The following is a 12699-nucleotide window of genomic DNA, read 5'->3' as shown; positions in this document are numbered from 1 at the left end:
GCTCTGACAGCCTTCAAGGACCACATTCTTCCAGGACAGTTATTGGTAAAGACTGACAACACCACTGTTTTGTGGTTAGGATTACTATCTGTCCCACTTTGCGAGGGACAGTCCCTCTTTGGGCAGTTGTGTCCTGCAAAAAAACCTGAAAAAATGGCAAATGTTCTGAGATTTTAGGACAAAAATATTTCCTATATTTTATGTAATAGTTGCATAAAACATTTTTCTGTATGTGAAACACCTAAATGTGATAAGAAACAGAATAAGCAACTAAAATGCTACAAGAATAAGCTTTTATTTAGGAAAAAAGTGAAGTTCTGTTCTTTGTACTGTCCGTGGGTATGTTTTGCCCTGCAAAATCTGATGTTTGTACCAAAAATGTCCCACTTTGGGCATTTGAAAAGGTGGCAACCCTATATGTGGTACATAAACAAGCAGGGGGAACCCACTCATACCCTCTCTGCAGACTAGCCATGGCTCTGTGGAACACAGCCATGAGCTACCAAGTACACCTACAGGCTCAGTTCCTGCCAGGAAAGCTAAGTACACTGGCAGATGACCTAAGCAGAAATCTCATGGACCCACATGAGTGGAAACTGGAACCACAGATATTCAACATGTTGAGAAACAAATGGGGGAGCCCAGAGATAGACCTGTTTGCTTCCCCTCAAAACTACCAATTGGACAAATTCTGCACAAGGACTCCCCACAAACAAGCTTGGAAAGTGGATGCCCTGTCCTTCACCTGGAAAAACCTATCAGCTGATACCTTTCCCCCTCTGCCTCTCCTCTCAGATGTACTTCTAAAGGTCAAACAAGACAAACCAAGGACAATACTGATTGCGCCAGACTGGCCACGCCAACACTGCTACCCCCTCTTGTGCAGTGTGTCACTGCTGGCACCATGGCACTTGCCTCAGACCCATGCCCTGCTGTCCCAGCAGGAGGGCCAGATTCTGCACCCACAACGTCAAACCCTGAACCTGGCAGCCTGGCTAATTACCTGATTTCTCCTTTACCATCCCTCAGTAAGCAAGTGTTGGATGTCATTCTGGAGGCAGGAAGGCCTAGTACTAGAAAATCCTGTGCTGAAAAATGGAAAAGATTCTGTTCCTGGAGCCAAACACAGGGGATGGGCACAGCAACGCCCAGTTTACCCCATATTCTTCAATGCTTAACTGAGATGCTTCACAAGGGCCTTTCCTTTTCTTCCATCAAAATTCATGCCTCAGCCATTTCAGCACATTACAATATGGAACCACCCCTCTTCTCTCATCCACTGCTGAAGCAATTCCTCAGAGGGGCCAAAACATAAGACCACCTAGGAGAGCCCCTACTCCAGCCTGGGACCTTAACTTTGTATTGGAAAAGCTCACTCTACCTCCCTTTGAGCCAGCTGCAAATACAAAGTTGAAATTCCTTTCTTGGAGTACAGCCTTCCTTCTAGCCATCACTTCAGCAAGAAAGGTGTCTGAATTACAGGTCCTCATGACAGTGGAGCCTTTCATCAACTTTCATGCTGACAGGGTATCCCGTAGGACCAGTCCCTCCTTCATACCCAAGGTGTATCCAGTGTGGCCCTTAATCAGTCCATTCATTTGTCAAGCTTCTTTTCTAACCCACAGAACAAAGGGGAACGAATACTGCACTCGTTGCAGATAACCCCAAATGTGATGACTGCAACAGTGAATACACTCGAACATCTATATTTATGGTAATTGTACACAACTGTACTTTTTCTCTGCTGGCAGTTTGCATTCCTTCAGGAAAAAAACTAGCGCAGACACAATAACCAGGTCCAGGGCACACCCTCATGAATGGATGCTTCTCGAAGAGGTGTTTCTGGACATAGTTCATTGGTAAGGTATCCCTCAGGCGAATCTCTCTTCCTCCCTTCTGAACAGACAGCTTCCTCCCTTCTGTTCCAAAACCCCAAGTACTCCGGCTTGGAGAGTAGATGCCAAGTTTTTTTTGTTTTGTTTTTTGTGGATGGGGATGATGATCTTTGTGTTTCACTGTTAAAGTCATCACGTTTGGGATATCCATGCCAGGGTAGCCCTCAGCCAGCCTTAATACCAGAGGCTTAGTATTTCTGCGTCAGTTGCTGTCGCTTCAGGACTGACATCAGGTCGTCAGTAGTATAAAGTAAGGCAGCCGAAGCCATTACATCAGTGTTCCTTGCCATGGACCCCGAAGCAGAAGCAGTTCGCACGAGTGACAGTCGGTCGCTACCTGAGTTTCATCTACCGAATTGAAGTTGAAGTCTTCTAAAGCTAAGTACCCCATTGGGTATCCTTTTTTCTTGCACTAACCAATGTCAGAAAAAGTTAATAATTGTCTCGCTTGTGGAAAGCAAATACCTCACCGAGACTTTCATTCTTACTGCTTCACTTGTTTAGGCCCAGATCACGACATCCCCCGTTGTTGCTTCTGTGCTTTGTTCATTGCCAGAACTATCCGTCGTAGGGCCGTTATTGTAGCTAGATATTTTCCCTTACGGTCCTCGAATTCCGATATGGCTTCGGTAAGCCATCTGACAGCAGGTCTTCCGAAAAACGTAAAAATAAAGACAGAGACACAGACCGCACAGGACCAAACCTACTGACGATGCTTCTGTTAAGCTAGTCATCAGTTTTCAGGTCCTCAGTGAGGCACTTTCACAGTCCCTGATGCCCGCTTCTGTGTATTCGCAGGCCGCTACCGAGACCCTTTCGGGGTCCGGTATGCCGCAAAACTCTTCTTCGACTATGGATCCTGTGGTCGTCTCTACCTTGGATGGTTCTGGAGCCACTCAGCAGGCATCAGCGTCCGAGGAAGTCCTGCACACTACTGATCTCTACACAAACCAACGTCTTCTTTCGCGACTACCTTTCTTTTGAAAATGAGTTTCTTAGGCCCAGGGTACAAACCACATCCAATAAACTGACGACCCAATCTCAGGCACCTGCTTTCTTGCCTCAGCCTCAAATGCTGAAAATGGCAGAAGAGCTTACCATGATGATCAGGGGAAGCCAAGCTACCCCTTCAAAATGAAAAGAGATCTGTCCCCTGTAGTTTTGCCTGAACAAGTCAGATGACTCTGATGCATCTGAATATGAAAACATGCAACCCCTCTCTACTTATGAGGATTCTGATGCAGAAGATTCCATCCCTTCAGCCTCTCCCCCAGAGAATTTTTCATATGGGGAAACCCTGCATACCTTAAGGGAGCATTTCCAATGGGCGCTTTAAGACTACCCTCAGTCTAAAAAGAGACTCAGGAATTCTTAGACCTTCCACAGCACAGACCCATGACCACCCCCCCAGTCGTGGATGTTGTGGAGTATGTTTTCCTAGAATCCAGCTTGACTCCTGACACCCTCCCTCCTGCACCCAGAAAACCAGACAGGTACTGTAGAGAGTCCCTGACTCTCACAAATTTCTTTTTAAAAATCCTACTGCTGACCCTGAGGTAATTTCTCAAGGGCCTAAAGGGATTAAAGCAACCTCTGCTAAGAATCCCACCCCCTCAGATAGGGATTCCCGAGCACTAGACAGATGGGGAAAAAAGTATACACCTCAGCTACTCTTGCTGTCAGAGCACTAAGTTGTCAGTTCCATATGCTAAAATTTCAGCAACATACCCTGGAACTCCTCAAACAAAAAATGTCTTCCTTTCCTGCATGTGCAAAATTTAAAGAGTTACAAGAGTTAATGCATTCTGCAAGTCAAGTAACTAAACACACCTTGCACTGTGGTTTTGACGCCCTAGAAGCTTCTTGCAGGGCAGCAGTCACTGGATCTGTCATTAGAAGGCATGCATGGCTTAAGGAACAGCCCCTGCCAGACCATGTCAAATCTAAATTGTCGGATGCCCCCTTGCACAAAGACAACTTATTTGGCACTAAGGCAGAAGAGGTCTTAAAAAAAGATGGAAGAAAAAGCTAAATCTATGCAAACAGTTAAGATTTCTTACAGGTCCAGCAGGCATTGTTCCACCAAGCACTGGTTCTCTCTTGCTCCCACTAAGCCAGTCCAGCTCAGGCCTTGGGGAACCAGCCTGCCTAGATAGCAGCCACAGGGAATGCAGAGATCTAAGCAGTGGACTATCTCCACTTCAAAACCAGGGAGCTTTAAGCCACCCCCTTATGGTAAGAACTCACAATGACTCACCTCCCCCAACTCCTCCCTTTGCCCACCTTCACTTACCCCTAGGAGGAAAACTCTACTTTCATGCAAGCACCTGGGCCACCATTACCAACGGCCACTGGGTTCTCAACATAGTGTCTAAGGGATACAAAATTTCCTTCCACACCCTTCCAACCCCAAAAAGGTTCCCATATCTACCGCCAAACCAGTAGGCAGAGGCTCAAAAGCAAATCCTTTCCCTGCTTTTTATGAGGGCAGTAGAGCACGTTCCTGCAGGACAGATAGGACAAGTTTGTACTCCATACTTTTTCTGGTGCCCAACAAAGATGGCACCTAGCACCCCATCCTCGATCTATCCATTCTAAACACCTTCCTGGTGATCCCAAAATTTGAAATGCTCACCCTCCAGCAGCTGCTGCCCATGCTCTCCAAGGGCGCTTGGTTAGCCACCCTAGATCTAAAAGAGACCTACCTCCACATTCCTATCAGGGAATCATTCAGGAAATATCTCCGTTTCAAGGCAGGATCTCAACACTTTCAGTTCTCTGCTCTTCTTTTTGGCTTATCTACTGCTCCAAGAGTTTTCACAAAGTGTCTGGCTCCGGCCATTGCCTTTTGCAGACAAAGGAATATCCAGATTTACCCATACTTATACGACTGCCTTATTCAAGCAGACAGCCAGAAAAAGCTGCTCAAGCATCTGGCCTTTGTAAAGACCCTACTAACCTCCCTAGGATACACAGTCAACGAAAAGAAATCCAAACAGGTGCCCACCCAAAGGATTATCTTCCTCGGAGCAAGCCTGGACACAGCATCCCAGATGGCATTCCTTACACCAGAAAAACAAATTTTCCTGACAGCCTACTTCTCTCAACTAGCCACCCAGACAAGATCATGCAAGCTCTGGGGTTCATGGCATCTTGCACACTACTCATTCCATATGCCAGACTGCATATGAGGAAACTTCAATGTACCACTAAAGCCTTTGGTGTCAACACTCTCAAAACCTGGAGACTCTTATACCTATAATTCCTTGCCTCAGAAAAGATTTTGTTTGGTGGGCAACAACTTACTCCCACAACAAGGGAATACCTTTCTCACCACCCCACGCCGCCCAGACCTTCACCACAGACGCATGAGACTATGCTTGGGGTGCACACCTGGACGGCAGGTGCATACAGGGCCAGTGTAGCTCACAGTAGATCCCTCTGCACATCAACCAGAAAGAGATGATGGCTGTCCAGCATGCCTTGATAGCTTTCAAGCCCCTTCTCTCCCCAGGGGCTCACCTGATCAAAACAGACAACACCACTGTGATGTGGTATATCAGCAAGCAGGGAGGGACTCACTCCTACCCTCTATGCAGGCTGGCCATGACCCTTTGGCACACAGCATCTGCCATGCAACTGCACATGTTAGCACAATTCCTACCAGGTTCTCTCAACACTGGCAGACTAATTAAGCAGAAATCTTCTGGACCCACATGAGTGGCAGCTCATCAGAAGAACCTCCACCCTAATAACTCAGAAATGGGGCACCCTGAAGTTCGACCTCTTTGCCTCCCACACCAACCATCAGCTCAGCAAATTCTGCACCAGGGAGCACCACTGCATGGCTTGGAAAGTGGATGCCCTGTCCTTCCCTTGGGTAAATGTATAGGTCTGTGCCTTTCCTCCACTACCTCTCATCCCCCAGCATACTGCTCAAAATAAAGGAGGAAAAACCAAGGACAGTTCTTATAGCTCCAGACTGGCCACGCCAGCACTGGTACCCCTTGATGCGCAGCCTGTCCCCAATGCCCCATGGCATCTTCCTCCGATTCCAAACCTCTTGACCCAGAGGGAAGGGGAATTCATGCATCCCCAGTTGTAGACACTCAGTTTGGCAGCTTGGCTTATTCTTTAACCCTGGATCAGTTTGTCAACTTCAGTAAACAGGTTCTAGATGTAATATGTGAGACCATATGCCCTAGCACTAGAAAGTCTTATACTGACAAATGGAAAAGTTTCTGCACCTGGATCCAGGCTAAGGGAGCCAATACGGCACAGCCCTCCCTCTCATCCTGGATTACTTAGCTGACGTACTACACAGTGGCTTCTCTTTCTCCTCTATAAAAATTCATGCCTCTGCTATCTCTGCTCATTTCCCCACTGAGCAGCCCCTTTTCTCACACACTTGGATCAAACAGTTTCTAAGAGGGGCTCGCAACTTGAGGCCACACAGAAGATCACCAACCCCAGCTTGGGACCTTACCTTTATGTTGGAAAAGCTCACACTGCCCCCTTTTGTACCAGCTTCTTCTGCAGAGCTAAAATTTCTCTCCTGGACGACAGCTTTCCTTCTGGCCATCACTTCAACCAGAAGAGTCTCCAAGCTGCAAGCGTTCATGGCTGTGGAACCCTTCATCATCTTCCATGCTGACAGGGTATCCCTCAGAACTAACCCATCCTTCATGCCCAAGGTGGTGTCCAGTGTGGCTCTCAACCAATCCATTCATTTGCCCACCTTTTTCCTAATCCCCAGAACAGGGGGAGAAGGATCCTGCACTCTCTAGATGTACAGAGACAGCTCAGATTCTATCTAGGCAGGACAAAATCCTTCAGAAAGGCCGATCAATTGCTGGATGTTCATCGTGTTACCCTGTTGCAGTCATCACACTTGGGTTATCCTGTCGTCAGGCGGTCCCGCAGTCGGCCGGAATTCCAAAGTCTTGGTCCGGCGTCTGTTGCTGTCGCTTCTTCCCTGACGTCAGTGTGCCAGGGGTATATATATTGCAACCGACGCCATTTTCTTCAGTCTTTCTTGCCGTGCGGTGCCCGAAGCAGAAGCAGTTCGCAAGTGCCGGTCGGCCGACTCCTGAGATTTTCGAATTTCAGAACGAAGTCTTCTATAAAGCTAAGTACCCCGTTGGGGAAAGTTTTCTTGCCTCAGACCGATGTCAGAAAAAGTTAATAATTGTATTTCTTGTGGGAAGCAAATACCTCATAAGGACGTTCACTCTTACTGTATTTTTTGCCTAGGCCCTGACCACGACGTTACTAGTTGTCGGTTTTGTGCTAGAGTCAACAAACACACTATTAAATGTCAGTTTGATTTTGCTTTACATTATTTTGGCCGAAGGTTTGACTACACAATGCCGTCGGAACAACCGACGACCGGAATTTATAAAAAAGACAAAGAAAAGGACAGGCATCCGAGGTCCAAAACCGACGACGAAGCCTCTTCTAGGCCAGTGTCCGGTTCTCAGTGAGGCGCTTTCGCAGCCCCTGACACCCGCTACCTCAGAGCGACAGGCCGGATCCGACAGCCACATGGAGACACCGAGGCCTGAGGAAACTCAAGGTATTGGGCCTGTGGAAACTATTCCCTCAGATGGGTCCGGAGCCGCTGAGCAGGCATCGGCTTCTGAGGGTGTTTTCAGACCTTCACAGCTTACTATTAAGTCCACTACAGCAACCAAGGCAAAGTCAAAAACACCATTAAAGACAAGGAAACAAGTACAGCATTCTTCTGAACAGTCATCCATGCCAAAGAAACAGATGCTTAAAATGGCCGAAGACCTAATTACTTTAATCAGGGGTTCCAGTCCCCCTCCTGACAAAAGGCCTAGGCAAGACACTGACTATGATTCCTCTGACCAGGTTTCTATTTCCTCTGATTCCTCTTCTGATCAGGGATATTCTCTCCCTCCCTATGAGGACTCGGTTGCCGAAGAGTCTATACCTTCAGCCTCTCCGCCTGAGGATTATTCTTTTGGAGAAACCCTGCACACCATAAGGGAGCATTTCCATTGGGAGAGCCAGGATTACTCAGAATCCAAGAAGAGGCTCAGAGACTTTCTTTTATTGCCTCAGCACAGGCCCCTGGCTATTCCCCCTGTGCTTGATATTGTTGATGAGGTTTTCTCTGAATCCAGTCTGTCTTCTGATTCTTTACCCCCTGCACCAGTCAAGCCAGACAGGTACTACAGGGTCCCTGACTCTCATAAATTTCTTTACAAAAATCCTGCTGGAGACCCAGAAACAATTTCTCAGGGTCCTAAAGGGGTTAAGGCTTCCACTGCTAAAAATCCTGTCCCCTTGGAAAGGGATTCCAGAGCTCTGGATAGATGGGGAAAAAAAGTTTATACTTCTGCTACTTTAGCTGTAAGGGCTTTAAATTGCCAGTTTCACATGCTTAAATATCAGCAGTACCTCATGTCCTTGTTAAAACAGAAAATGGTTACAAACTCAGAAAGTTCTGACAGTAAGGAAATGCAGGATTTATTGCATGCAGCTGAACAAGTGGGAAAGCATACTCTACAATGTGGTTTTGATTCATTAGAGGCTTCTTGCAGAGCCGCAGTTGCAGGCTCTGTCATTCGAAGGCATGCTTGGTTGAAAGAACAAAGTTTACCTGAACATGTTAAAGTAAAATTATTGGATGCTCCACTACAGCATGATACTTTGTTTGGTGTTAAGGCAGAAGAGGTGTTAAAGAAAATGGAGGATAAAGCAAAATCAATGCAGTCAGTAAAGGATTTCTTACAGGTTCAACCACCTAGGTTTAGCAGAAACTGGCCTTCAAAAAATTAGTCCTTTCCGGTGTCAGACAGGCCACAAAGAGCCAGATACAGATGCCCAAGAGGCAGATCTCAGCCCCAATGCTCCTACAGACCTAAACAATGGGGTGCTTCAGCCCCCAAAGGAGGAGAAGACAAATAGATGAAAAGCAAAATCCTCAGGTTAAAATCCAAATGAAAGGCAAAATCCTCAGGTTAAAATCCAACTTTAATTCCACTGCAGGTCAGATAAGCGCTTTCACTCATTCATTTGAGCTTCATCAGATCATGTAACAAAGACCTTCAAGTACATAGACTACATTTATACAGTTAAAACATCTCCTATTGGCCTATCAAAAGCTGCTTCTTGTTTACATATTCATGAGTTAATCTAAGCTTAAAAATATATGCACATATAAACATGCTGAATGTATAAAATGACAAAGTAAATATAAAAAACATATAAAAACTCTCCATGAACACTCAAGATGCTCTAATAAATATGTATATATAGATATATATGTCAAAAGAAATATATTTCAAGGGGTAAAAACATATATGTTCCATCATTTATTATAAAATCTACAAACATTCCTCCATTTGTTTAACATAGGTTTAATGGAGGCTCTCTCATTGAGACCTAAACCTTTATCTGCTCTCAATCTAACTATCCACATACTCTCCTTGCTCTCAGTATGGTTTCTGATGTCACCTCCTCGTATACTGGGTTTAATATTCTCAAGAGCTCTAAATAAGAAATAATGTTCAGGACCTGCTTGTGCTACGTGCTTAGCTATTGTGAGGTGAAGCCTTCCTAATATGGTAAAGATGTTCTCTTATCCTGTCTTTAAAACGACGATTGGTTTTGCCAACATAAAATGCATCACATATTTGGCACACTGCCAAATAAACTATATGAGTAGTATCACAGGTAGCTACAGCACGTATGCTAAAGTTAGTATGCATGTCAGGATGTTCAAAAAATGGACTGGGGTCAAGAGAATTACAATAATTACAGCGTCCACATGGTTTTGTGTGTTCAAAAGGCATTGACCATTCATCCCTTTTTGAATAGCTTAGCATTCTCCTTAAATTCAATTTATTCCTATATAAAAAAGAGGGTTTATTCCCTACAAGTTTACCGATGGTGTCATCAGTACAGAGAATAGGCCAGTGTTTCGTAATAATATTCTTGATTGCTGGACAATCAGTACTATATGGTAAAGAAACCCTTACATGAGTTGGTCTATCATTTCTACCATTGTCTATTGTAATGGATCCACCAGTAATAACTGGTCCAAAATAAGGGGCTGCTCTGTTCAGTCTAAGTTTATTGACATCTAAGAGGTTGGACTCAATCTCTTGTGAGCTATAGCCCCGTTCTTCTAGCCTTATCTTGAGGTCACTCACTTCCATTAGGAAGCCTTCATCTGTGGCATTTAGCCTAGAGGTTCTCATCCCCTGGCCTCTAATGATATTCTTAAAAATATGCTGTGGGTGCATACTATAACGCTGTAATAGAGTATTAAAATAGCAAGGTTTCCTATAGACACCTGTATTCATCAAACCACATGCTAACTTTTCTATATACAAGTCAAGAAATTCTATCTTCTCTCTAGAGTGATTCATACTGAAGGTTAAATAGCCAGTGAGGTTGTTCAATGTAGTATAGAACACAAACAAATCATCAACACTGCCTCTCCATAAAACAAAAACATCATCCACGAAACGTCTATAAAAAGTTACATGTTGTTTAAACATTTCTAAATTAAAGAGACTCTCAAATTCCCAAAATGCCAAAAACATGTTTGCATAGCTGTTGGCACAAGGTGTGCCCATGGCTACCACCAAGCTGTTGGTAAAACTTGTTGTCATAGGTGAAAAGATTGTTATTCAAAATGAGTTCAAGGAAATGTACAATGAGGTCTACTTTAACTGATGTATATTCGCTATGTAAGAGTAGATACTCAGTGATATAAATCAGGCCTATGTTATTTGGTAACACAGTAAACAAGGACTTGATGTCAAACGTTACAAAAATCAAGTTATCAACGTCACAAATGCCACCTAAACAGTCATACAAATCTGTTAAAACTGTTTGGAATCTTTCAGTACAACTTTGTTCTTATTCAATATAGGTCGCAAATGTTTCTCAACATAGACAGAAAGGTTTTCAGTGATCCAACCCTGACCAGACACTATGGGTCTCATTGGTGGGTCAATGGAGTCTTTGTGAATCTTAGGTAACCAATGTATTGTTGGTACAAGTGGATTCTTAACAAAGAGATAGTCAAACAATTCTTGATCCAAGATATCACCTTTCAACATATCTAATAACATATTGTTTACGTGACTAATAGTGGCTTGCACTATTTGTTCATTAACTTGTAAATAGAAATCATCTTCCAAGAGTATAATCATAGCATCATGATATTTGCTAGTGTCCATAACTACTATCCGACCACCTTTATCAGCTGGTTTGATGGTTATGGACTGTAATGACTGGAGTTTAAGTAAGCTAGTCTGCTCCCCTCTAGTCAAATTACCATTCTTCCTATATTTCTTTAGAGAAATATTCATACAAATCATCCTCAGTTAGTTTCAAATATGCCTCAACTAACGGATGATTAGGTGGGACAAAGTTGCTAAACTTCTTAAACTTTGGTGGTCTAGTAACGTTATTGTCTGTCAATTCACTATCAGTTTTATCATGAAATAGCAGTTTAAGCATAAGGTTTCGACAGAAAAGTCTCATGTCTACTACAGTGTCCGTAAAGTTACTGTGTGCACTTGGTATAAAGTTTAGGCCTTTACATAATAATTTCTCATCACATTCAGTCAACAAATATCCTGAGATGTTATGTATCATAGAATCTGCTGGTATCAAAATTTCAGCTGTATCTAATTTATTTTGTTCTTCCACATCTTCTTTATTGTCTGATGTGGTACATACTCTTCTGATAATTTGCGATGTTCTTCATCTCACATTGCTGCAGTCCTTACATATGGGTAGTCCGCTGTCCTCGGTCGGCCCGAATACCAAAGTATTAGGCTGACGTCGGTCAAGGCGCTTAAAACTGACATCAGGACGTCAGGGTACAAATGCGCATGACCGACATCATATCCTCAGTCTTTTTTGCCGCATGGTCCGATGCAGAAGCAGCATTGCAAGTGCCGTTCGGCGTTCTGAAATTTTTCGAGTTCGGAGTTTCAGACCGAATCCAAGTTGGCTAAGTACCCCGTTGGGGAATATTTTGTTTTTTCTTGCCTCAGTGTATTACCGGATGTCAGAAAAAGTGAATAATTGTATTTCTTGTGGGAAACAGATACCGCATAGGGATTATCATTCTTTGTGCATTCCTTGTTTGGGGCCTGAGCACGACGTAGTTGGGTGTCGCTTTTGTGCTAGGTTTAATAAGCGCACTATTAGCGAAGGTTAGATTGTGCTAGGCTGGTCTTCGGTAAGCGGTGCAATTATAATATGCCGTCGGATACTCCGACGCCCGCTTCCACGAAGAAGCGCAAAGACAAAATGGTTAAACCCAGGCAAGATGAGTCATCCGTTCGGACGCCGGTTCTTTAGAGGCTTCAGTGGAACCGGTGGTTCCGATGGAGGCTTCTCTGGAGTCTCAGGGGGAGTCTTTGATTTTGCAGGATGTGGCCTCTCACGAGGCAGGTCAGGCTGAAGGGGCTTCTCAGGTTTCTGTACTCCCCTCCCTTCCCAGGGTGGTTAGACCCTCTCCTTCTGTTTCCAAGGCTTCTTCCAGAGGCAGGCCAGGTTTAGCTTCTGTTGGTGTCAGTCCTAGTTCAGCAGGGTCTGTGCCTAAGAAGCACATGCTTAAAATGGCAGAAGATTTGATTACTCTGATTAGAGGTTCTTTGCCCCCTCCTGATAAGAGGCCTAGGGTGGAGCCAGAGTTGGAAAGTTTTGAACAGGCTTCGGATGTTTCAGAGTCTTCGGCTGAAGACTTGCAGGAATACACTCCTTATTCTGATTCTGATGCAGAAGATTCCACTCCTTCTGCTTCTCC

At 44.5% G+C, this 12699-nt stretch overlaps 1 protein-coding gene across 1 annotated transcript in view; it reads left to right on the top strand.

Annotated features, from left to right (window-relative positions):
- SEC16A (SEC16 homolog A, endoplasmic reticulum export factor) overlaps positions 1-12699 on the top strand; it is a gene marked incomplete in the record, with an annotated part of 1997470 nt that overhangs the window by 1913095 nt on the left and 71676 nt on the right.

Source organism: Protopterus annectens, chromosome 16.part0 (assembly GCF_019279795.1).
Source record: "Protopterus annectens isolate FY-2018-M chromosome 16.part0, PAN1.0, whole genome shotgun sequence".
Classification (NCBI taxonomy): Eukaryota; Metazoa; Chordata; order Ceratodontiformes; family Protopteridae; genus Protopterus; species Protopterus annectens.
This window is presented reverse-complemented; position numbering and strand designations above follow the sequence as displayed.